Source organism: Rattus norvegicus, chromosome 1 (genome assembly GCF_021556685.1).
Source record: "Rattus norvegicus strain SHRSP/BbbUtx chromosome 1, alternate assembly SHRSP_T2T, whole genome shotgun sequence".
Taxonomy (NCBI): domain Eukaryota; kingdom Metazoa; phylum Chordata; class Mammalia; order Rodentia; family Muridae; genus Rattus; species Rattus norvegicus.
The window spans coordinates 256,504,211-256,529,208 of record NC_141534.1 but is presented as its reverse complement, the minus strand read 5'-3'; the positions used below and the strand labels follow the sequence as shown (position 1 = coordinate 256,529,208).

The following is a 24,998-nucleotide window of genomic DNA, read 5'->3' as shown; positions in this document are numbered from 1 at the left end:
AAACTGTCTCTCACTGCTCCTCAGGGTCCGATCATCCATGAGACTGAATCTACCCTAATAAAAGACAAAGCCAAGCCTCAAAGTCAACTTATTCAAAGCTCATCTTTTCAAAATGGCTACAGTTTGTATTTTTCTGAAAACTGAATTTAAAGCCACGCTTTTCGCCTTCTCTTCCTCCTTCTCTTCTTCCGTTCTCCTCTCATTTATAGAGCACGGTTCTCAGATAGAGTTAATAAGACTGTGTGCGTGCATGCATGCGTGCCTGCGTGCCTGCCTGCGTGCGTGCGTGGCATGGGGTGAGATTCTACTAAGAGGTTGCTCTAGAGAGAAACCAGGCTAGTTTATGCACTTAGTTTTTGTTTTGTTTTGCTTTTGCTTGTCAAATCCATCTCCAAGAAAGCTTGCAAGTTCAGATAAAACCAAATTCAAAAGGAGAGCGATGAAAGGGTTTTTATTTGACTTTTTGGAGCAAAGTTGAGGGAAAGTGTCCATAGACTTCAGTTTAAATTGAGAGACAGGCAGGGGAGAAAGGAGGTGAGAGCAGAAAGAAGGATGGAGACAGAAAAAGAGGGGGTAAGAAATGTTAGTGCACACCCAGGCAATGAGTGTGAGCGACCCTCTCTAGAGAGCAAGACACCAGAATCTTAAAATATGAACCATGACTGGTGAGATGGCTCAGTGGGTAGAGCTGCTTGCTGCCTCGCCTGGAGATCTATCTGAGTTTGATTCCTGGACCCCACATGATGGGAAGAAAGAATTCCTGAAAATTGTCCTCAGATTATCCCATTCAACCTGTGGCATGGGCTCTCTGGAACACACACACACACACACACACACACACACACACACACACACACACACACACACAGAGGGGTGGGGAGGGAGAGGGAGAGAGGGACAGAGTGTAAAAATCAAAGAGAAAACAAGCAAACAACAAAAATCAGGTGAGGAGGGACTCAATAATTATTACATTTTTAAAATGCTCAGAAGATCAAATGTTTCAGAGTGGGAAGGGCCCAATGAGTGTCCTTGACAATTCGATAAGATACTTGGAAAAACTGAAACCAGCATATCTTAAAAAAAAAAAAACAAAAAACAAAAAACGAAACAGTTTCTCCCGTGACTAAGACATGACTCTTCAAAACAACAAAGTAAATGAGTAAGAAAGAACCCAGGGATGGAGGATCCACACTCAGAAAGAAAAACGGAATCACTACACAGGGTCTACGGGATAGACTCAGAGGAGAGCTGTCTTGGTCAGAGCCGGTGAAGGGGCCACAGGAGAGACTGCTTCACACAGGCCCCCCCATGCTGCCGAATGTGTAACGTGTAACAATGTGTAACCTGTAACAATGTGTAACGTGTAACAATGTGTAACTTGGAGGTAAAGACAAAGAGGCAGAAGGGGTTGAGTATCAGTGATGAAGTATGTGGAAAAGCAGGAGGGGGGAAAAAAGCAGTGCTCCTGTCCAGAAAAAAAAGATAGTTGTGCAATAATGAAGCCACCGTGTGAATGATATTTACACAGTCACTGTAGTACAAATACCAGTTACTGATTTACATAAAATTATGACACACTCTATTGAGAGGATGGAGAAAATGAAGGGTGCAGGTTCCTTCCCGAAGGCTTGAGCGGATGATGGTCAGCACGGTGGTGGTTGTTTTAAAATTATGTTTCAGTCTTCCAAGGTGTGAGGTCGTAGACAGAATTCTTCAGTGATAGAAGCATGTATTTAGGGGTTGAGGTCAGTGGTAGAGCGCTTGCCTAGCGAGCACAAGGCCCTGGGTTCGGTCCCCAGCTCTGAAAAAAAGAAAAAAGAAAAAGAAAAAGAGAAAAAAAAAAAGAAGCATGCATTTAGGAATACAGAAAGGAGTGCTGGAGAGTCAGCTCAAAATGATTTCAAGGTGTTCTTCTGAGGAACAAAACGGGGAGGAAAGTGGGGTGCTTCTATGTCCAAAACAAGCCTAATGAAACTATTTCACCTTCAAAGTTATATACAGGTTTAACTTGGCCATAGCCCAAGAGCAGATATATCTGGATGTTTTGCAAATCTGTAGAGTGCTTACCTAGTATGCACAGAGCCTGAGGTTTGATCCCTGACTGAATAAAACCTAGGATGGAAACAGATGTCTGTAATCCCAACACTCAGAAGGTGGAGGAAGTTCAGGGCCAGCCTGGGCTATGTAAAACTGTATCTCAAGAAAAAGAACTGGAAGGAACTTTTTTGTTCTTTTCTCCTAATGTGAGCCAGCCGGCCTGGAAGTTGCCTTTAAACTCTCTGAATCCCTCTGCCTCTGCCTTCTGAGAGCTAACATCAAAGGTTTGCACCATCTTGGCTGCCAAGAGACTTTTAAGGTGAACAAAGTCCACTAGAAACCCATCCCTCAAGCTCTCAATCCCCCAACCTCCACCACCGACTCTCTCTATCAGGCCTCCCACAGCCAGGGCAGTGTTGAACTTTTTAAAATAGTGAAACATTCACATAACACGCAATGCATTTTATCAAATGTAGCCTTTAACTCTCCATCCTTCTGCCTTAGTCTCCTGAGTTTACGGTTGTGTGACACTCTGTGTGGAATCTCCCAAATCTTCACATTTCTTCAACTCCCACCCATCCACAGTGGCTACACCCTAGCACCCACACCAGGGGACCATAGGACACAGGACTGCGTGACTCTGGGACCTGTGTTTCCAGGATTATTGCAGAAGGCTTCATCACCAGCTGTACTTCTTTGTCACTTGATGCTTTCTCCCTGGGGCCACAAGTATCAAAACTAGGTGGATTCCATCCTCTTTTGCCTTCTCAACTCCAAGTCCTTGACTTTCTCCCAGGTTCCTTCCTCTGGGAACTCCATCTCACAAGGACCTTATCTGCCCGCCTAAAGTGGGACTCACAGCAGCCAAGGCATTAACACTCGGACAGACGGATGATGGGTTCTTAGCCCTCCATCTCCTTCCAGTTCCTTCTGTTAATGCAGGGAGGGCCATGAGTAACCCCGAGCTCCAGGCCAGCCTGGTCTACATAGCGACTTCCAGGTTTGCCAAATCTACAGTTTTTATTTCAAAAACAAGTTGGGGAGTGGGGCAACCCCGAGAAAGGGAGTTGGCTAGTGAGCTGAGGGAAAGCATGGACTCAGAAAGCTTCAGGCCACAGTACTCGTGACTCCTCGAAGGATATTTACCCAGCACTCTACTTCAGCATGCTCTGTTTGCTGTATGAAGTACAGGTAAGAATGGCTTCTTGCAGTCTTTCTGTCAATTGGCATGTGCCCTAGGCCCTGGGTTTTCATATTCTTTACAATAAGAATCCATTAGTCTTGCCCAATCTTCCCCTCTCTCTCCCCCTCTACATAGCCCTGTAGCCCTGACTGTCCTGGAACTCACTACGGAGATCTGACTGGTCCACAATTCAGAGTCTCCTGCCTCTGCCTCCCAAGTGCTGGGATTAAAAGCATTACATCACCACACCCAGCTCTTACCTGTATTTTCAAGCCATCTTTTATTCATGCAGGGTTTCCGCAATGTGGTGTTTTTGGTTCACTGGGTTAGGAAAATGCTCCAAAAATATTAGCGTATTTCATTTTACAAGATTAAAAAAATGTTCATTAACATCACCACTGATTTTATCAGACAAGCCTTAAATTATTGGGAAGCTGTCAAACTGTGCCATATGCAAGGTTCCCAAACGTCTAATAGTTGCCTCAAGAATTATTATGCCATTGTCATACATTGTTTCCTTGAAATAATAGCTTTACCTTACCAATATCTGAGAAAGTCTGCCCAATACTGAAGTGATTAACAATAGATTGATCATCACACTTTGAAATAAAAAATAAAGAGCCAGTGTGGTGGCACCCACCCTTAATCCCAGAATTTAGGAGGCAGAGGCTGGCGAATCTCTGAGTTCGAGGCCAGCTTGGTCTCCATCGAGTGTCTTAAAAAATAAAATAAAGTTCCACGTAAAAAAAGTTAATTCGTTTCATAAAATTAGCAGGAGTGCGGCTCCTGGAAACACTTAGACTAAGCTCCGAGACTCATCTCCATGCCCCCCACCCCACGCAGATAACTGAGTGCAGTTAATTCTGCTCTGAAAGATCTCAGATGTCCTTTGACATTCCCACTAACACTGTTAATAAATGAAAATCCCACTCGCTCACAGGAGTTGTAACAAAGCCTGGCTCTGACCTTCCAGCCCTAATCTAGTCCTCTCTGCCCTGCCCTGGCCACCACAGTTAAGTTTCTGAAACATAGATTTTCCTGTCGGGCTGGAGTACATCTCATGACTCCTTATCACCGAGCAATCTAGACTCTGTGTGCCTGCCTGGCATTCACAGCCTCCCCTGCACATTCTCCTCTCCACACCCCTTCAGGCCCAGTGACACCAGCCTGAACCGTTTCTAATCGCTTTGCTTTGTTCTCTGTACCATTTTCCTTTATGGCGACATACTGTGGGGTCTTTCTTTGAATGGGAGCTCTGCCTCTTACGTGAGAGATACCTACAGGAAGCAGTAAGATCCCGCCCTGCTTAGCCAGGTCCCTCTACGAAAGAGGCAGTTGGGGACAGGAGCCCATACCCAAGGTCGCACGTGGGGCAGGGCTGGCTGTGTAGGGCCCACAACTCCGAGCTCCATCTCGTCAAAGAGGGAGACTTATAGAGGGGAGGGGGAGTTAGATCTCCAGGAAACTCTCCATCAACGCCACCTGGGATGATGTCTGCGAGGTGCGCGCGCATCCCCTGCTCCAGCAGAGCCAGGAGAGGGAAGAGGGCGGCGGGGAGAGGGAGGTGGGGGCTGGAGGGGGGGGCAAAAGATGCTCCACAGCCGCCCCTTCCCCTCCCCCCTTTTTCCCCCCCGCAGCTAGGAGGCTGCAGGGGCGGCGCCTCCTGATTGGAGCCGGCACCCGCAGAGCCACAGCGCGGCTGCTGATTGGCTACGAGAGGTCAGGCGCTGTGGGCCGAGTGAACGCGAGTAACCCCGGGGGTGTGTGCTGACCGAGAGTAACCCCGAGGAGGGGCCGCCTTTCCCCAGGTCTCTGAAGGCGTCTGGGCCCCTAGGCCCGCCCACGGCAGAGAGGCAGAGGGAGGAGACGGACGTTAGGGACGTGCGCTCCTCGGAACTTAGGTTTCCACATCGATCTTCCTACTGCCCCAGCTTCCTTATGTGGGAGTTTAATAGGAAGTTTAGAGAGACCACAGAGGTGGTGGAGATAGTAGGAGTCACACAAATGACGGCAGTGTGTACCTTAATGATACAGGGTGTTGACAGCCTGCTCTACTGGAGAAAAGACAAGGCTGGATACTAGAGGCGGTTTCTTCACCTTCTGCCCCAGGAGCAAGAGGAATTCAGAAGATCTGTGGGGGACTTTGGAATAAATGAGGAGAAAAGGACCAGATGGCGGTGTGCATGGATACCCAAGGGGGACAGTCATTGGTAGTGGGGCTATAAAACGGTGCAGCCCCTGTGAAAGACAGTTCGATGTCCCACAAGAATAAAGGTTACCGTAGGAGCAATGAAATCCGCTCCTGGTTACACATAGAGGATACTGAGAACGGGTTCTTAAATATTTGCAAAGAAATACTTGTAGCAACACATTTCACACTTACTGAAAGGTGTACACCAACAAAAGGTACACTACAGCCCACCATCGATCAGCAGATCAATGGGAATGGGCTCTTGATAGACATCACGAAATGAATGGACAAAAAGTCATGCGGCTGCGTGACTCTGTTCCTGGGAAAGACCACCAATAGGCAAATCCTAGAGACAGAGCGTTAATTGTTGCCAGGCGTAAGGGAGCTGGGAGGAGCTGGAGTTGGGGGGAAAACCACTCTTGAATGAGAATGGGTTTTCCGTGGAGGTGATTTAAAATGGTTTAGAACCAAGGGTAACAATGGCACATTATTATGACTGTACTAAATGTCACAGCAGCGTTTGACTTAACGGCTAATTTTATGCTGTGAAAAGCCCTTCAGTGTAAGTGTGTGTATGTGTCAGAAATCACAGACTCTAGAAGAATCCTGCTGCTCTTCAAGTGTTTCTAAAAAAATGAGGAGGGTATGGAGCCCTGAGGAGTTCTGGGTCCCCCTCTGCCTTTCGCCTTCGTCTCTCTCCTCTCTTCTCCTGGTTGACAGGTCTTATAGCCGGGGACTGGTTACCGGCCCATCCCTGTGAGAGAAAACTGGAACCGAGTATGTAGCTCAGGGGTGGAGCCCTTGCCTAGAATAGCAAAGGTCCTTGCTTCAGTCTCTGCTCTCTCCCCTGCTCCCCAGAAGGAGAAAGCTGGCCTTGAGAAGCAAGCATTTCAAAGGATACCAGACTTGGGCTGGAAAAGCAGAGATGGAGTTCCTGCTTTTTCTGATATCAGGGTATGGCCTAAACCTTAGGCGTGACTGGATATTAAGATGGTCCTGTGGTCAGACTGAGTGGGGTTCCTGAAGAACAAAAGGAGCTTGTGCAGGAATGATTGTGTGAATTCCGCCTCCCACCATTCCCAGGCAGGAAGTAGGGCTGCTCCACTGGCTTCCTTTCTTGGTGTAACTGAGCACAACAGGCAGTTAATGGGTGTAACAAGATGCTCACTCCTCCACACAAGGAGGCAAAGCCGGGATTCTGGAGACACACTACTCTCTTGCTGTCTTTCTCCAGGGGAACTCACCTACATGGTGAACTAAAGTCAGTCAGTGACAGTATCTGCTGCTGATACAGCGGTGTCTCCTCTAGCTTGCCATGTGTCATCGGACTGGGCAAGTGTCATTGATGCATCATGGTGTCCTCCACCTGCTCAGAACATACATCTCCGAGTCTAAAGAAAGTTGTATTTAGAACCGTGCCTTGCCCTGCACCTCCTTTGCCAGTGAAACACATTCTCTGGATTTCCCATCAGTTTCTCCAGTTAAAGCAGCTGCCTTTGGCATATTGTTAGTCTTTTTCTCCTTTGACCTTGAGATGGTGGGCCCCACGATACTGGGGTTTAGAGTACAGAGTGCTTCCTTTAACCAAAGCCACGGGTTTTGTCAGTACTTTCTTAATGTATTCGATATTGAATTAACAACAACAAAATACATAGAGTGCGCTGGTTTGTTTCAGATAGTTTAATTAGAACTGTTTCGTCTGTGAGTGTGTGCATGTGTGTGTGTGTGTGCGCGCGCGCGCGCGCGTGTGGACAAGAGCGTGCTCACACGCATAGTTAGAAAGCCAGGTCTTAAATGCTAAAGTAAACGTCACCATCAAATTACACCTCAGTGTGTTCAGCCTTTGATGAGATGACGGTTGTTTGGGATCCACCTTCAGAATAGTTCCGAGCCGTGATCTCATCCAGAGTGAGGCCAACCTCCAATTAGAAAGTGAAGCGAGCGGGCACAGCTTGTTCCAACAGCTCTTGGAAGGCAAGATGCGGGCCTGGAAGCCCGTGCAGGAATACAGAGGTTCCACGACTGTAAAGTCTGCCTGCGCTGGCTCGAGTAGACAATGCAAAAAAACAAATCAAAAGGGAACAAAACCTACCTTTCCCTGCTGCGGCCAGGGAGTACTGCCTAGTCTAGGAGCCTGGAGCCCATTACTGATCTGCTTCCTTCTCTCCTAAGGTCAACAGGCAACAGCATTTTAGGGGGTTCTTTGTTTCTTGGGGGCAGGCACTCTTGTATGCAGGAATTGACTCCCAGACCTGGGCTCTTAGGTAAGAACTCTCCTAGGCAGATGTCCTGCTTGTGGCTCTCAGCCTCTCCCAGGATCTCCACATGGAGTCTTTGTGATCCTATGATTCATGGAGTCCTAATGTTTCCTCAGGCAGTGCTGTCAGCTTGTGGAGTTTTTGATTTAAAGCCAGCAGACTCTGTTTCCTGCTGTCAGAGTTTAACCCCACATTACTCTTAGGAAGGGTAGGCTACTGGGGTGTGTGTGACTCAGCCTTTGAAGATTCTGCTTCCTTTTGATATTTAAAGGTGCAGGACTTGGATAGAGTGGTGGGCCAGAAGCAGGTCCCGGGAGACTATATCCAAGCCCCAAAGCTTCCCTAACAGTGTAGTCTGGTCAGTAGTGCAGCCTGCCACTTTTAACCCCAGCACTCGGGAGGCAGAGCCATGCGTTCGAGGCCAGCCTGGTCTATGGAGTGAGTTCCAGGACAGCTAGGGCTACACTAGAAAAACCCTGCCTGGAAAAACCCAAAGAAGGAAATAAAGAAAATAAGGAAGAAAGAAGGAAAGCAAGCAAGCACAAACATCAGTAAAACTAGCTTTAGAAATGCCAGCAAAGGAAAGGCTGGCAAACTTGTTCATATGCCCCACTGACTCATTTGAGTTATAAACCAGAGACTATAATTGGGATAATAGAAAACTCAGGGAAAGGCCTTGGTCATCTTTCATGACTCTTTTTGTTCAATATATCACTCTCAGCAGTCAGTTGCGTCATGAAACTCACTCTGGCATGCGTTGTTGACCCCCTATCGATTTACTTCAGTATCTCAAGTGCCAACTTTACAGGTGTGTCCCACCATGCCCAGCTGGGCGGTCTTTCAACGAATGTTTTACCGATGATGCGTCACAGAGAAACTGGGGCTCACGAAAGGACCCAGCCTCAAACTCCTTTCATCAGCACGCCCAGTCACTCACTCAGCAAGTTCTCAATCCCTGGACGCCTTTGTTCAAAAAACAAGAAACAGCCCGCAGACCTTGTTTCTTTTGTTTCTCTCTTTGGTATTTCCAAGACAGGGTTTCTTTGTGTAGCCCTGGCTGTCCTGGAAAGACCCAGTTTCTTATCTTAATTGTTCCATATCCTCCCCAGTAATAGAAAGAATGGGTAACCCAGCTCATTCTGTTTTCATCCAAGTTTCTTCAGCATCCCCTCTCAGAGATAAATGTGTGGGAACATTTCAGGACCCAGTCAAATATATCATTCTGTTAATCCCAAAGATGTGAGGAGGACCCCTGACCCAAATTATCATGGCAAAGTTAATTCAGGCAAGCAATTAATTAAAGCAACCTTTCTTATTTGTGTACATGGGCTGCTTTCCACCTAAGACAGGGTTGGAGAGCTCAGCCTTGGAGGGGAGGAAGACAAGGTTTTTATAGCTCAGGGATAGGAAGGCAGTTCCAGGACAGCCAGGGCTACACTAGAAAAACTCTGCCTGGAAAAACCAGTTTCCAAGTGGGGAAATTGGTGGGCAAAATAGTTGGGGTTACAGAAGTAGAACAAGCATAACAATACTTAGTCCTAAAGCCCTCCTGAAACGAGGTAGTTATAACAACAGGCAGTCAGGACAAGGTAGTCATAGCAATGGACAGTCAGAGCAAGGAAGTCATAGCAACAGTCAGTCAGAGTAAGGTAGTCATAGCAACAGACAGTCACAACCAGGTAGTCATAGGTGGTCATACAACCTTTTGAAACAAAGGTAGGGTTGCAAGAGGGTTATTAAATTTTTGAAACTTGTGAAATCAAAAGGCGTGACTGCCATCCCTAGAACAGTCAGTACAGAACTGTTTGCAGTTATGGTTACAGGCAGGGCACAGCCCAATCCTTGAGAAACAGAGGTTTAAATCATCAACAGGAATGAACCTAGCCTTGTCTTCACTATAAGGTATTTTTCAAGCCAAAAATAGAGGCAGGCTGGTTCTTCAACTCACCTTAAATTTTGGGTTGCTCCAACACTACCTAGTAAAAAGCTCCCCCCCTCCCCTTTTAAGACAGGGTCTCACTATGTTAGGCCTGTCTGGTCTACAGTTTGCTGTGGAGACCAGGCTAGTTCCAAACTTACAGACATTCACCCACCTCTGCCTCCTGGGGACTCTCATTCAAAGCATGAGCCACTGAACTTGGCTTGCTAAATCTTTTCAGATGCCTGGAAATGTTATCGATTGGTTATTACTGTGAGAGCAGCAACCAATACCATGAGTAGGGAAATGAAAAGGTGCTGGACGAATCGTCAAAACTCTGTTTCAGACAGTTCTGGACTCACCCAACCTGCAGGCTTCTGCTCCGTCAAACAAGAAATCCACTTGCTGTTAATGGGGAATAGGGACCTTGCCCACAGAGACCACATTCTCTACTAAGGAAATGCTTTTTCTTCATCCACTGTGTAGGTGAGATGGAAACTTGGTGTTGTGCCTGAGCACCCTACCCCCACCCCCCTATCTCCACACTCTCGGGAGGGAAAGAAGGCTGTGTGGAGAGACTGTGAAAGCCGTTGCTAGTGGCTTATTCCAGCTCCAAGCCAATGTTGTATATGAATTCTACCCTGTAGGCTAGCTCTAACCCCTCATTCACCTGCTTTATAAGTTTTCTGCCTACTAAAGATCTCTTCTCTTTCTGCAGAGCAAACTGTGGGCTCTAGAAAATCAACTGGGCCTTCTCCAGAGATGGCCCCAGGCTCGAGACAACTCAAGGGACGAGTTACCAGGTTACCAGGAGAGACCTTTGCTTTTGAACTGCAGAAAGCTTTCTAGGTTTTGAAAAGTGGTGACAAGGAGCTGCAGTGAGGGAAAGGGTAGACGAGGGTGGCAGAAAGGGAAACAAAGAGGGCGGAAATGGAAGACAGAGAAGGGAGGAAGATCTGTGTGAGCATCAGAAAGGTCGGCGTGACCTTCCGGTACTGAGCCTTTCTTTTCTTTTCTGAACCGGAGCAGGGTAAGCCAGTCATCTTTAGCATCCTGGAACAGTAAGCTTCTGACCACATAATTTTTGGAATGGGGACCAAGATGACTCTAAACTCAGCCCTTCTTGTAGCCTCCATCTCTGGTTCTTTTAATCCTTGCTAAGATGGGAGGCTTTGCACACCCTTCTGTTCATTAGCTAGGCCAAGGGCAACCATGCTGTCTCAGTCGGTGAAGAACGTGGTGAAGTTGATGTGCCAGCGGTACTCACTGACAGAGTAGTCATAGGGGAAGGCGTGCTGGTAGCTGTGGAAGCCCTCGCCTGCAACAGAAGCGAGGAGAGCGGTTAGGGCGCTCAGCGATTGCTGCTTGTTGCTGTTTTGCACATGTCTACCCTATCACGTACCCCAAACCATGGGAAATCCTGATGTTGGTGAGTGAATGGATAGACACAGTATTTTCCACTCTAAGGTAACAAGTTGCTATCCTAAGACCCTTACACAGGGTTTCCAGAAACCCTGGTCACCATGGTCTTACGAGAAGAAAGTTTCTATCAAGTGCAAAGGTGTAAAGAAGAGTTTGGTTCTCCTAGGAAAAGCCATAACACTGGCAGAATGGAATTATGGGTATAACTCAGAGATTGGCCAGCTTCTGCCTCCCAAGGAGGTGTGTACCACCGATGCCCAGTTTAGGGTCTGGTTCTTACAAAAACGAGTAAGAAACACATCTTTTTGCACAACACTAGTGAGTGTTCCCCATAAGGATAAGAAGTTCCAAGAGAATACAGTATCAGCAAGGAGTTAGATGAACAGAGGTCTGGCCAGAAGATTCCCTTCAGCCACTACTGGTTCACAATGGACTGCTCTGACCCTTTAATAGGGGGAAGGGGATCCATGTGTGCTATGGATGTGACACAAGTGATCTACTGTGCATGGAGCCCTGGGTTCCATACCTAGCGTAGTATAAAATGGTCATTGTGCACACCTCTAATCCAAGCACACAGGAGGTAGAGGCAAAAAGCCCAGCTCTGGGTGGCCTTCAGGTACATAGTTGAGTTAGAAGCCAGCCTGGAGTACAGAAGAGCCTGTCACCAAAAGCAGAACAATCACACACCTAGAACCACTCTCATGAGTCTCAGAAATTCCCACTGGCCTCCACAGTTCAAAGTGAGCTTTTCTCTCTGACCGAAAGGTAAACAAAGTTGTTCTTGACCCAGCACAGTTGGCTAAATGTGGAAGCTCCACGCTAGTTTGCCAGTTCTTGGCAGTATTCCTCTTCCTGAACCTACTCCAACGCCAACAATGCTCGGTGCTCATCAGGGTTAGGGTAATGGACAGGTAAGAAGAGTAGGTAGTTGAAGAAAAACACCCCCAGCTAGAGTGGCAAACATAAATCAATACGGAAGAGAAAGAAGTCTTACCAAGGAAACGACTCTAGCCAGGACTTCTCAAGGTTTCAGCACCTGGTTTTCCATAATCCGTGCTGTGTGATGTAAGAACATGCAAAATGGGGGAAGGTGCCAGGAACTAGAAGGGAGAGTCATTAGACATGATGGAAATTCTTTCAGAGTGGCATGCTTGAAGTACGTCATAATTATTTCTCCAATACTCTATAAAGCATAGACCAGTATGACACGCTACGGCTGACTCTACGTTTCTATTTATTCACCTCCTTTCCAAAGCAAAGCAGCATCTCACATGACCAGAGAAAGGCAAATTAAAGGGCTAATTAACGCAAAGAGCGTTCGATGATTGTTTGGGCTTCAGACATGCTGCCTGACTCTATGGGTTTCCCAAGATGACGGCCTCTAGTCCAGCTCAACTGCATAAAGTCCCTGATTCTCCGTCTCCAAAAGAGGGGTGGTGGGGCTGCCCTCTTGTACATTTGTCTCTGAAGTTTACACAGAAAAGCAACTTGAAATTCTAGAGCACAGGCATAGCCTCTCTGCTTCATGAGGTTGGGTGGAGGAAGGAGGGTGGAGGGAGCATGGAAGAGGGAGGAGGGAGCTCAGGAGAGAGGAGGGAGGAGGGAGGAGGGAGGAGGGAAGGGGGAGGAGGGAGGAGGGTCAGTTTTTCAAACAAAAGATGTGGGAGTAGGTCCTAATGCATTTACCAAGCCTGAGCACAGAGGGTATAAGATAGATGGCCTTGGGTCTTACAGTGTTGCTGTGTTGTTAAAGAGGTAGGGACCACAATCCTGATTCTGTCACTATGGAAAATCACCCAGCCCAGTGACAAGGCCAGCACGGAACTCATGATCCTGACTATATTGTCAAAGGCCCTCATGGCTGCCTGGGCTCCTCCTGTAACTTCAAATATGAACCTCTACGCTAACTATATAAGGACAGGAAACTGCCAGGAAGCACCAGTTAATTACCTGGAATGCCCCAGCAATGGCCATGATGAGGAAGAGCCACGGGGGTGGCTGCATTTTGTAAGTTTGAGGTCTGCATGGTCAGTGGGCTATGGAGGCATTGTTCACACAGTTCAAATAGCAGAAAATGCTGTAAGACATTTAGGTATAGCAGGCAGGACATAGGATACAATAGGCAGGACATAGGGCATGGCAGGCAGGACATAGGACACTGTAAGCAGGACATAGGCTGTAACCGGCAAGACATAGGGTATAGCAGGCAGGCTCCATTGTGGGAAGGCTGTTAGGAATACTCTCCTGTTGCCAGGGTGTCTTCTTTATCTTTGAGATGAAGATCTGCTTTTTCCCTACACTGGAGGGATGCAGGATCCCGAGTGTCCTGATTTCTTCCCACTTGAAGCCATAGTACAAACTCTAAAGTGCCCTTGGACTCGCCTGCAAACAATAGACCTTCAGAAGCTGCAGAATTCACTTGAAGTTGGAGACATCAGACTGTACAAGCTTCCCTGTGTTCCTCACAAGCAGAGACACGTTTCTCAAACAGCCTTCTCCCCTCCCTATTCTTGCCTCCTGAAAGGTGGTGCCTCCCGTTCTTTTTACCGGATCCTCACGAGAGCCACAGAGACAGCATTTAAACAAGGAAACTCTGGCTACATTTCCGTCTGAGCTGGGACAAAGCCCACGGTGATTTGCTACCTCTGGCCATGTTTAGATTGACAGCAACCCACAGACAGGATCTGACTTAAGCTTGCTGGGAAAAATCTCAGTGGGGCTTGTGTCCTGCAGCTCCAGGAGGAAGGCTTTAGAGCAAAGTGGAAGCCCTCTGCTGAGCTCTAGAAAACCATCAACAGTAGTTTCATACTGTAGAGTGCAGTGTCCTCAGAATAAAGTAGTATGTTGTCCTTATGGACACTGGAACCAGAATCCATTCACTCTGGTGTCTGTTCCAACCACAGCTCTCAGGTGATATTGCAGGTCACTTAGATTTGTTCCCTACCCCAAAGAATGGGTTGCTAGTGTCCACACTGGGAGTAAAGCAGTATTTCATATCATTGTCCCCAGAAGGCATTGGAGAGGGCTCTGCCCTCAGTCTGAAGATTGCTTCAGTTCTGCCCTCCAGGATCTTCTCAACGGCTGCAAAATGCAAGGGCCAAACCCCTCTCAAACTGGAGGTCTGGCAAATACTGGACCTAGACAACATAACCACTTGTCAGTTTGGCATTCTTCCTTGTGATATAACAAGAAGAGGCTCTAGTGTAAGGGTTGGGGGAGGTGAGGATAGCCAAACTGTACCAGATGCCCTTCATGTTCCACCACAGAGATCTGGAACTCGCATCTCTTGATTGCCATTTCCCTCAGCCTAGCTGCCCACCAAATGGCGCAGGTACAGAAGTGTGCCATGGTCACCATGCTGCCTCTGGGTGCCAACATCATCTCTAAAGTTGCATCACAGACGCATCAACAGAACACCAGGGGGTAGCGGGCACAGCCCTGGGCCTCTGGCACCTGGGGTTCACCAAGCACAGGCAGCCTGGTCGGTCCTGGGACTGAGACCTACAGGAAGGAGCTGCAGGGAGATGAAGCCACGTGCAGAGATCTCTGTCCTTGGAAGGAATGGAAGGTTATCCACAGTCCACTCCTCACAGCCTCTGGGCTCTCAGAGGAACTAAGGAACACAGTTGTGTGCCTCTCCATCCACCACAGCCGAGCAAAGGATCAGGCTGCCTGCATCTGGCCTGTCCCACCAGGGTTCTTTGTGGCAATGATAAAAATGATTGAACCAAAACAAAGTGACTTCTCTACTCTCAAAACGACGCCCTGTTGATCGTAAAAAATTGCTTTCCCGAGAAAGGAGATCTTCTCAGTTGCATTTTACTGGAGTGTCCTAAGGATTTCCCAAGGCAAAGTTTAACTGGACCAGATCATCTCGCCTCCAAATCCTGAGGTCCTAAGACACCTTACCAACTGGCCAGTCCGGTTTCCTACACCACTACCCTCCAAGACAAAGCTACGTGGGTAGGACACTATCCCTTGTTTTCTGGGGGACTCTTGGGTCCTCACCACACAGACAACAGCAAGTGGTCCTGGGGCTGCAGAACATCCTGTACCCCATGTTGTGATTCAGGCTTCACGGGTCAGAGGTGAAAGCACCTGACCTGAAAGCTGTGCCAACCACTATTGATCCCTGAGGAGCTAAATCAGGACAGGTGTATGACAGTGACAGCTGGGTTCTCCTAGAACAGGATGGATTTTCTTTCCTCTTTCTCTTTCTTTTCTGTTTATTGCTTTTTGTTTTTCTGGTTTTTTTTTTTGTTTTGCTTTGTTTTGTTTTTGTTTTTGTTTTTTGTTTGTTTGTTTGTTTGTTTTTTGAGACTTGGTTCCTCTGGGTAGCCCTGGCTGTCCTGGAACTTGCTCTGTAGACCAGGCTGGACTCGAACTCAGAGATCCACCCACCCCTGCCTCCCAAGCATTGGCATTAAAGGTGTGCACCACCACCAACAGGCTTCATCCTTTGTTCTGAAGACAAGGGCTGCTAAAGGCTCCATTCTCTGACCCATCCCTGCCGAGGAAGAATAGAAGCAGTCAGTGAGCACTGACATTAGACAGTCTTTGGTATCTCTTAACCTCAGTAGACACCGGCAAGAGAAGAGAAGACAAGACAGGAAGGAATGTGAAACATTTTCACTGCCTTGTTTCATTTTAAGAAAACTTTGTTGACTAGCTTGTTGCACCCTGGAACCCTAACCCTCACAGCAAAGCTACACATCTCTCTACTTGAGCTTAACCAGAGCCTTCTTCCTTCAGGGCAAACCAGCTGGGTCTAGCCAGGGGGTGAGGTCCAAATAGTTTTGTGGATGACTGCCTACCGCTCCTTCCTTTTCAATGGTCTTTCCTCTTCAGTAGTCTCCTCTTGCTCTGTCTTCTGGCTTCACTAAAATGGAGTTGGTTCCCATGCCTCTCAGCTAGGGACCCCATTCATTGCGGCAGGCAGAACTGAGATGGGCAGCCAAGGAAGTGACTCACTCAACAAAGGCCATCCAGGGACAGCCGTTAAAGGAGAGTGAGGAAACTCAGGTACTGCCTTAGGAAAAGGGAATCTGGTTATTCCAGAGTCAGGTGTAAAACTTGCAGGCGGGACCAGTATGGTCCCATACAGATTCCTCCATGGAGCAGAGCCAGAAGGATAATAATTTCCCATCATACTCCACCTTGGGTGCGGCGCTCTCCTAATTCCGGTAGCCTTGTTAACGGCCCACTTGTGTCTTTTATTTCAACACATGCATCTTCTTTCTGAATTCCATGGCATCTTCCCCATAAGAGATGTGATGAGAGGGCTGTATATTCCATATACGAGGCCCTGAGAGGAACCCATGTGGACAAGTTACTAGTGGCTCAGCCTGTGCACTATTAACGGCTGGATTGTTCTGAGTTAATCCACCAGCACCTGGAGGAGTACGTAAAATAATTTAATTTTCCAAAGTGACACTGATGGTCACTAACTAGAGCCAGTATGAGTCCTGAGTCCAACTGTCCAGAGATGCACCAATGAGAGAGAAGTAAAGGAGATGATGAGGCGAGGTGGGGGGGGGGAGCAAGCTACTTACAGGGACAGTATAACAGCAACAATTATATAGAATTAATTATATTTCTACTTAGAAGCAGCTAAACCGTTAACAACTCTTATAATCTTATAATCGGGGCACTAAAGCCTACATAATATGATAAGATTTTGATTTACCATATGTCTTAGGGTTTCATTACTGTGAAGAGACACCATGACCAAGGCAACTCTTATAAGGAAAACATTCAATCGGGGCTGGCTTACAGGTTCAGAGGTTCAGTCCATTATCATCTAGGTGGGAACATGGCAGCATCCAGGCAGGCCTGGTGCAGGAGGAGCTGAGAGTTCTACACCTTCATCTGAAGGAAGCCAGGAGGAGACTATCTCTCATGTGGCTAGGAGGAGGGTCCTCAAGCCCACCCCACAGTGACACACTTCCTCAAACAAGGCCACACCTCCTAATAATGCCACTTCCTGGCCAAACATATTAAAATCACCACACCATATGACCACATAGCAGCAAAGATTTAATGGGGCATTGAAAAAGTATTTCAGTTATTACCAAGATGATCAATTTTCCAACTGAACTGCTTCAGTCATGTTTCCATCTAGTTAGAGAGGGTAAGGAATCAAGGGGGGCCCAACTCCCGTTTAAAGACACCAAGGGGAGTGCCGGGCAGTGGTGGTGCACATCTTTAATCCTGTACTCAGGAGGCAGAGGCAGGCAGATCTCTGAGTGCAAGGCCAGCCTGGTCTACAGAGGGAGTTTCTGGACAGTGAGGGCTACACAGAGAAACCCTGTCTCAGGGAAAAAAAAAGGCACCAAAGGAAACCAAGGAACTAAGGAAGAAAAAATGAAAGAAAAAACAAAGAAGAGAAGAAAGAAAGAAGGGAAGAAAGGAAGGCAGAAGGAAGGAAGGAGGAAGGAGGAAGGAAGGAGAATCAGAAATGCTGTTCACGGCTATAAAAGCCAGCAATGGAAGTAATCCCACAGGCAGAGACAGACATACGTACTGGTAAACCAGACACAAGGGTACAGAACAGCAACAAGAGGGCAATGCTGTCAGCCTGAAGAGCTGGGAGCATTAGTGAGAGAACCACATTGCCCACACTGACATCCACAGTCGTTCTGACTACTTGTGACATCAGTAACACTGTCAGAACCTGTACGGCAGCCCAGAGAGAGGCGAGTCCCAGTGATCGCACTGCAGCTGTGACATCTGTGTCCCCACACTCATGTCCTAGCGCGACAAGACGTGATGGAGTGGTCAGCCATGCTTCCTCACACTCGGACATCGTGCCTTGTTCCTATCTCATCATCTACGTCACCATGGCTACAACATCTCACCTATTTTCCAGGCAGTATGGCTGCTGTCCATCTGTTTGTAGTACACGTATATCAGCCTCTAGCACGGTCATAAATTCTACAGGTCAGCCTACAGACAACACTGTAGGAAACTCACTCACTGGATCCTTTCCATAAGCTCTCACTGAGACAAAATATCTTACCAAGTCAACGGATTCAGAGTACAAACTTTAAAAAACCGACTCTACCATACATGACATATAAAGGCTTATTGTGGTAGCTTGAATAAAAACAGCCCCATAGGTTCATTTGGAGGGGCACCATTAGGAGGTGTGGCCTTGCTGGAGTAGGTGTGGCTTTGTTGGAGAAAGAGTGCCACTGCGGGTGGCTTTTGAGGTCTAAAATGCTCAAGCCAGGGGTAGCCTGGCATTCACTTCCTGCTGTCTGCCCATCTGGGTGTAGACCTCTCAGCTTCTCCTCCAGCACCGTGTCTGCTTGTGTGGCGCCATGCTCCCCACCATCATGATAATGGACTGAACCTCTGAACTGTAAGCCAGGCTCAATTAAACGTTGTCCTTTATAAGAGTTGCTGTGGTCATGGTGTCTGTTCACAGCAATGAAACCCTAACTAAGACACTTATATACACCAGGATAATGGTATGTATGTATGCATGTATGCATGTACGTATGTATGTACACACACACACACACACACACACACATATATATATTTATATATGGATTTTTTCCTCACCATAGGCTCAATGTATATGACAACTCTATCTGCGTATGTTAGGAATATGCAAGACTGTATATAGGTGATATGCCATAAATCAACCACTAAGGTATGGGTCTCTACCTGTACTCAGCATGAAAAGCTTGGATTATTACAGACTCAGAATATGTAAGGTTGATGAATACTTTTAATGTAGTGATGGATGGAAAATTCTTCCCAGCCTCACGTGCTCAGGAAATGTTATGTAGAGACCTGCCTGTCCCCGAGAACTCTCCTGGGTAGACGTGGAAACAACTGGTGCCTTGCACAAACAGCTGGCAGATGTGAAGGGTTCAGTTGAGCCCAACAAGAGAGCAGTAACAAAAGTGACTACAGACCCAGCTGTAGTGGCCAAAGGAAGTAAAGCTAGCTCTCCAAGTACACATTCTTCCACATAAAGTCCTCAAAGCACACACATCAGGTACCAGCTCACCATCTACTGGGCCCCTCATCTAGATTATGACTGGCTACTCTAACTTGTCCAGTGTACTCCGGCTCTATCTAAACATTGTTCTCTCTGCTAGTAATTTTGTTTGTTTGACTTTTTTTTTCTGCTTAAAGTATGTCATCAGCCTCTGTGATACATTGTATAAGAGGAACAATGTGTGGTTTCTCAAGATGCAGAACCTTGGGTTCAGGATCTCAGGAATCAGGGAGTGGATTGTAAAGATCATTCAGTGCCTGCTCCATAGTGTACTCCACATTGTAGGAAAAAGCATGAAGTACCACTTCCCTCCATTTTGAGAACAAATACTGAGACACAGTGGCCAGATTAACAGTCATCATCTCTCTCCCACAAACCGTGACACAAACTGACAGCCAGCTAGTCACACGGGTCAGACAGCACTAACTACAAACTTACACAAATAAATCAGAGACACACAGACACATTGGCAGATGAAAACCACACCAGAAAAGCCAGGTCCATAAATCCATCGGACACACCAGACCAACAAAGGCTATATCCTCTTACAGAGACCACTTAGTAGGAGAGATACCTCATATATAAGCCCACAGGACATTGCTGACGCCCCTCAACCTGCCGTCAGACCATTTTGTGTGTGCATCCCGGGATCACAGGCAACAGAACCTTAACTGTATCCCAGGGTTTCAACTCAGCAGCATCTTCCCTGCTTAAAGTGGCCCACTTGAATTCGCTTAGACCCACATCTGGCACCCCCGCATCCTGAACAGCTCTGCGTTATCTGGTACCCTACAGAGACATTTTCCTGAGACTCTATCAGACCTTGACTCCATCATTACCACGACTGCTTTGAACAGCCTAGCCTCTTTTTTTTTCCACGTGGAGAGGTTTAATGAGAGAAGAAGAGGAGAGGAGAGGAAAGGAGTCCAGCCATGGGCAAGTGGTGGGGAGGGGGAAGGGGGCAAGAACAGAGAAGAACAAAGAGTAAGAGGGGTTAAGAGCCAGCCTAGCCTCTTTAACTGCTTCCCGTTACTCTGTAACTTATATCTTACTGTGTAGTGCAATGTGTCACCTTAGTAATTAAGGTGACAAGAGAAAGAAATCTGCGCTTGCCAGTGGCCAGGCTATCAAGTGAAATCAGGATTTTTCTGGCAAGTTACAGCCAACAGAAGTGGTGTAGCTTGCATACTTATCACTGTTTGATAAATTCAGACATGTGGAAAGACACAAATGCATTTCGGACACAGTCAATTGACAACTGTGAGCAGAAATGTCTTTTCAGCATTGGGTACAACAGAAGTACAAATCTTAGCATGGACTTACTCGGTAACAAAATTGTTACTCCTTAGATGTTAACTCCTAAGGTCATAAGACTGCAATGCCAGCCCAACTATACCGAGCAGAAGCACAATGAAAATGAATTTCTTCCTGCCTTTCACTTATGGACATAGGAAAATGATGGAAAAACATATTCAACTTCTTACTGTCTTTGCTTCTGAAATTCTGATACCAGATGAGATACAAAAATTAATTGCAGATGACAGGAAGCCTTGTCCTCAGGGAGAAATTAAATCACTTCCTTTCAAAATTATTTTTTAAGATTATAATATAAAAAGATCATTTTGCTCTATGTACATAAATACAACCTACTCACTCTAAATAAGGTTACTTGTTTGTACAGTTTCAGGGCTGACTGGTATTAAGACCAATTTGGTCTGTTCCTCCCTGGGCATGATGATTTTTGCTGCTCTCAGCATTTCTTTCCTGCCTCTAGGTTTTTTGTTTTTTTGTTTTTGTTGTTGTTTGTGTGTGTGTGGTGTTTGTGTATGTATGTGTGTGTGTGGTGTTTCTGTGTATGTTTGTGTGTATGTGTATATGTGGTGTTTGTGGGTATATGTGTGTGTGGTGTTTCTATGTATGTTTGTGTGTATGTGTGTATGTGGTGTTTGTGTATATATAGTATATGTGTGTGTATGTATGTGTATATGTGTGTATATGTGTGTATGTGTGTGTATATGTGTGTATGTATGTGTATATGTGTTTGTGTGTATGTGTATATGTGTGTGTGTATATGTGTGTCTATGTGTGTGTATGTGTGTGTATATGTGTGTGTGGTGTTTCTGTGTATATTTGTGTGTATGTGTGTGTGTGGTGTTTGTGTGTGTATGTGTATATGTGTGTATATATGTATGTGTATGTGTGTGTATATGTGTGTATGTGTGTGTATATGTGTGTGTGGTATTTCTGTGTATATTTGTGTGTATGTGTGTGTGCGGTGTTTGTGTATGTATGTGTATATGTGTGTATATATGTATGTGTATGTGTGTGTATGTGTGTGTGTGTGTGTGTGTGTGTGTGTGTGTGTGTGTGTGTGTAGGGTTGAGGCCTCATGGGCATTTCCTGGCATGTCTATTGTTGCACAGCTCATGTCCGGGCTGTCATGTTGGTGAGCCTTTTCCGATGTAGCTTCTGACATTTCTACAAGACACACCATCAAGGCAAACCCCCGATCCTCTGTCTCTTACAGTTCTTCCCCACTTCTTCCACTATGTATTTGTTGGGGCAAATCATTTCTCAGTGATGAATGGTTAGGTGAAGAACTGCAGAAATGGCTCGGAAAATGCTCTTGCAGAGGACTTGGGTTCAGTTCCCAGCAGTCACATGGCCCGGAGCACAGCTGTCTACAACTCTAGTTCCCGGGAATCTAATACTCTTCTCTGACTTCCTTAGACTTTTGTATGCATGTGGTATGCACACACGCACACACATACACACGCATACGCATACACACACACACACACACACCAAATACACATATATTTGTTTTTTTGAGACAGGGTTTCGGTTGGGGATTTAGCTCAGTGGTAGAGCACTTGCCTAGCAAGCGCAAGGCCCTGGGTTCGGTCCCCAGCTCCGAAAAAAAAAAAAAAAAGAAAAGAAAAGAAAAGAAAAGAGACAGGGTTTCACTGTGTAACTCTGGCTGCCCTGGAACTAACTGTGTAGATCAGGCTGGCCTTGAACTCAGAGAAATCTGCCTGTCAAGTGCTGGGATTAAAGGTAAGCGCCAACGCCATTTGATTTGTTCTTTAAAATCTTATTAATTGACTGGGTGGTGGTGCTCGCCTTTAATCCCAGCACCCAGGAGGCAGAGACAGAGGCAGGAGGATCTCTGTGAATTTGAGTCCAGCCTGGTCTACAGCCTGAGTTCTAGGGCAGCCAGGGCTATAGAGTAAAACCTTGTCTCAAAAACAAACAAACAAACAAACAAACAAACCCAAAGTAGTTGGGTTAATGGAGCGAATGGATGATGTTTATAACTGAAGTGCCCACGTTTTCGCTTTCTATTGAGTTAAGCTGTAATTTAGAGGTTGTAGTAAAACTAAGAGTCCAGGAGAAACTTGCAGATTAGCGCTCATTGTTTTACTTGTTTGCAGCTCCTTAACCTTCTCTTGGTCCTCCAGTCCAATAGTGTCCTCCAAAGTAACTAAGAACACGAACTACTCAGGCCCTGGAGCCCCCTGAGCTGGAGCAGGGTGACCAGATAGAAGTTTAGGGAGCCACTCCCCTGCTTGATGTGTGGCCCACACACAGGTTTCACCAAAAACGTTTCTTGCATAGACATTTCAAGTGCAAACCAGTATGAAAGCCCAACACATCAGAACGGAAAAACCCAGTCATAGGATTGCCACCAGACCTCGATGTCACCACCCTTGCGCCAGGCCACACAGCCCAACTGAAATGTTAAGGAAGCAGATTTCCCCAACAAAGGAACTTTTTACACAGCAGCAGGAGATTGCAGTTGCCCACCTCCCCCATCCTACTAAGGAAGTCTTTTTATTTCTAAACCCTGACAATCACGTAGGCTGAAGTCATCTGACATCTTTTGTTTCATGTTAAACAAACAAATCCAATCCCCCAAAAGAAACCTAAGATTCTGTTATTGACCATCTGAGCTTTCACCATACTTTGAAGACTTGGGGGGGGGGCAACTCCAAGCATAAATTCTAAGTTAAGGTCAACTAAAACTAAATTTGCTACCGTTTTTCATTTTTTTTAAAACAAGCTTAAGAAACAAAATGTTTCCAGCAAGACACCAAAGCCCAGACTTTGTTCCTTAGAATTCAAGTAAAAAGTGTGTCACGTGCTTGTAATCCCACTGCTATGAAGTTGGGAGACAGACTAGGTTGGAGCGGCCACCCAGCAAACAGCAGAGAGATCTTGGTGATGCCCACCGCTCATCATCATAATTCCACCATTCTTCCAGGTACACAGGAGGGGGAATTTGGCCATGGTTTCGGGCCAAGTACAGAGGTGTCTTTTATAACAGACACTCAGAATAAGGAAAGGGAACAGTAAAGACATTGTTCAACCCACAAAAACCCAGGATCCGAGACCAGTGCCTTGAGAACCTGTGGCTACAGGTAGAGAGACACACATTCTGTTCTGTGTTCGAGCATGAAACCATCACTCCCATACACTGGGCATGCTATCTGGGCATGAACTTTGTCTGAAACCAAAGTGTGCTGGTCCTCATCGGTTCCCATTGTCTTGTCCTTACTTAGGACAGAGAGATAGCAGGGAGATTCTTCTGACTGCCCATTGAATTTTGTTGAACCGTTACTGTATTCCTATGTGATGGAGAAAAGCAAGACAGAGAGATCAAAGAGCTCACCCCCGGGATGGGCAAGATGGCTACAGGAGTTTGCTGCAAAATCTAATGACGTATGAGTTACATCCCCCAGCCCTGCATGGTGGAAGGAGAGAACTGACTCCAGCAAGTTGTTTTCTGATCTCTACCCATGTGCTATGACAGGTATCCCTCATTCCCCCCACAATTTAAAATTTTATTTTACTTTGTCTTAGCTGTTTGTTGCTGGTTTTTTTCCCCCTCAACTTGAGACAAGCTAGAGTTCACTGTGAACTGAGAAAAATGTTCCCTTAAGATTGGCCTGGAGGCAGGATTGTACAGTATTTTCTTAACTAGTGATTGATGTGGGAGCCTCTGGTGTTCCTGGGGCACTAGAGCTGGCTGAGCAAGTCATGGGGAGCACTAAGCAGTGTTCCTCCAAGGCCTATCTTCAGTTTCTGCCCTGAGTTCCTGCCCTAACTTCCTTTCATGGTCCATGGTCCATGAACCGTGATGTGGACGGGTGAGCAAAAGAAACCCTTTCCTTCCCCAAGTTGCCTTTGGTAAATTATCACAGCAATAGAAACCCTAACTAAGACATATGGATATGGGTATTTTGCCTGCGTCTATGTCCATTGCACACCCTATGCCCACAGAGGCTAGAAGACATCAGATCCTCTGGGATTGGAGTTACAGAGAGCTGTGAGCCACCATGTGTCCCTGGTTCCCTTGAGGAGAGACCTTAACTACTGAGCCACCTCTCCAGCCCCAAGGAAATGTAATTAAAAAAAAAAAAAAAAAAAAGAACTCACCTGTAGTCACACCAACATGAGTGGTGGGGCCGAAAAATAAGCAGTCAAACTGAGGCAGAGAGATTACAAATTCCAGACTAGCCTGGACAACTTAGACCCTGTCTTATAATTAATAAACAGAAGAAGCTTTGGGATACAGCTCAGTGACACAGTGCCTGCTTAGCTTGTGTGAAAACCTAAATTCTACACCTAGTACTAAAAAGAAACACACACACACACACACACACACACACACAATCACTCTTCCCTTTGGCCTCTGTGTTGCTAGTTTTGTGTCAACTTGACACAAGCTAGAGTCATCGGAGAGGAGGGAGCCTCGGTTGAGAATATCTCACCGTAAGGTACATCCAAATGAAACTAAGAAAGAGAGGTATATTTATGTTGGTGGGCAGAGGTGCCTTAAATTGGGTCCCACAGTGTATGCGGGTGCGGGACTCTTCTGGAGACTGCCGGATACCGGTGCTGGAACGGGTGTGGTAAAGCAAGAACGCCCACATGGAGAGACAGCCCGGTGGGTATGTGTTGTCGAACTCCGA

The 24,998-nt window shown here is 46.5% G+C and overlaps 1 long non-coding RNA gene across 3 annotated transcripts; it reads right to left on the bottom strand.

Annotated features, from left to right (window-relative positions):
• Positions 1–435: 435 nt before the first annotated feature.
• LOC147997127 (uncharacterized) lies at positions 436–4,752 on the bottom strand. Of its 3 annotated transcripts, none has more exons than XR_015653416.1 (3): positions 4,576–4,752; positions 3,481–3,541; positions 436–1,801 (listed from the first exon to the last, which is right to left on the bottom strand). It is a non-coding gene; the product is annotated as an uncharacterized LOC147997127 (long non-coding RNA). The 3 variants fall into 3 exon arrangements; XR_015653415.1 differs by having other exon boundaries at positions 4,502–4,729; XR_015653417.1 differs by lacking the exon at positions 4,576–4,752 and adding an exon at positions 2,068–2,112 and having other exon boundaries at positions 3,481–4,243.
• Between the last annotated feature and the right edge of the window lie 20,246 nt (positions 4,753–24,998).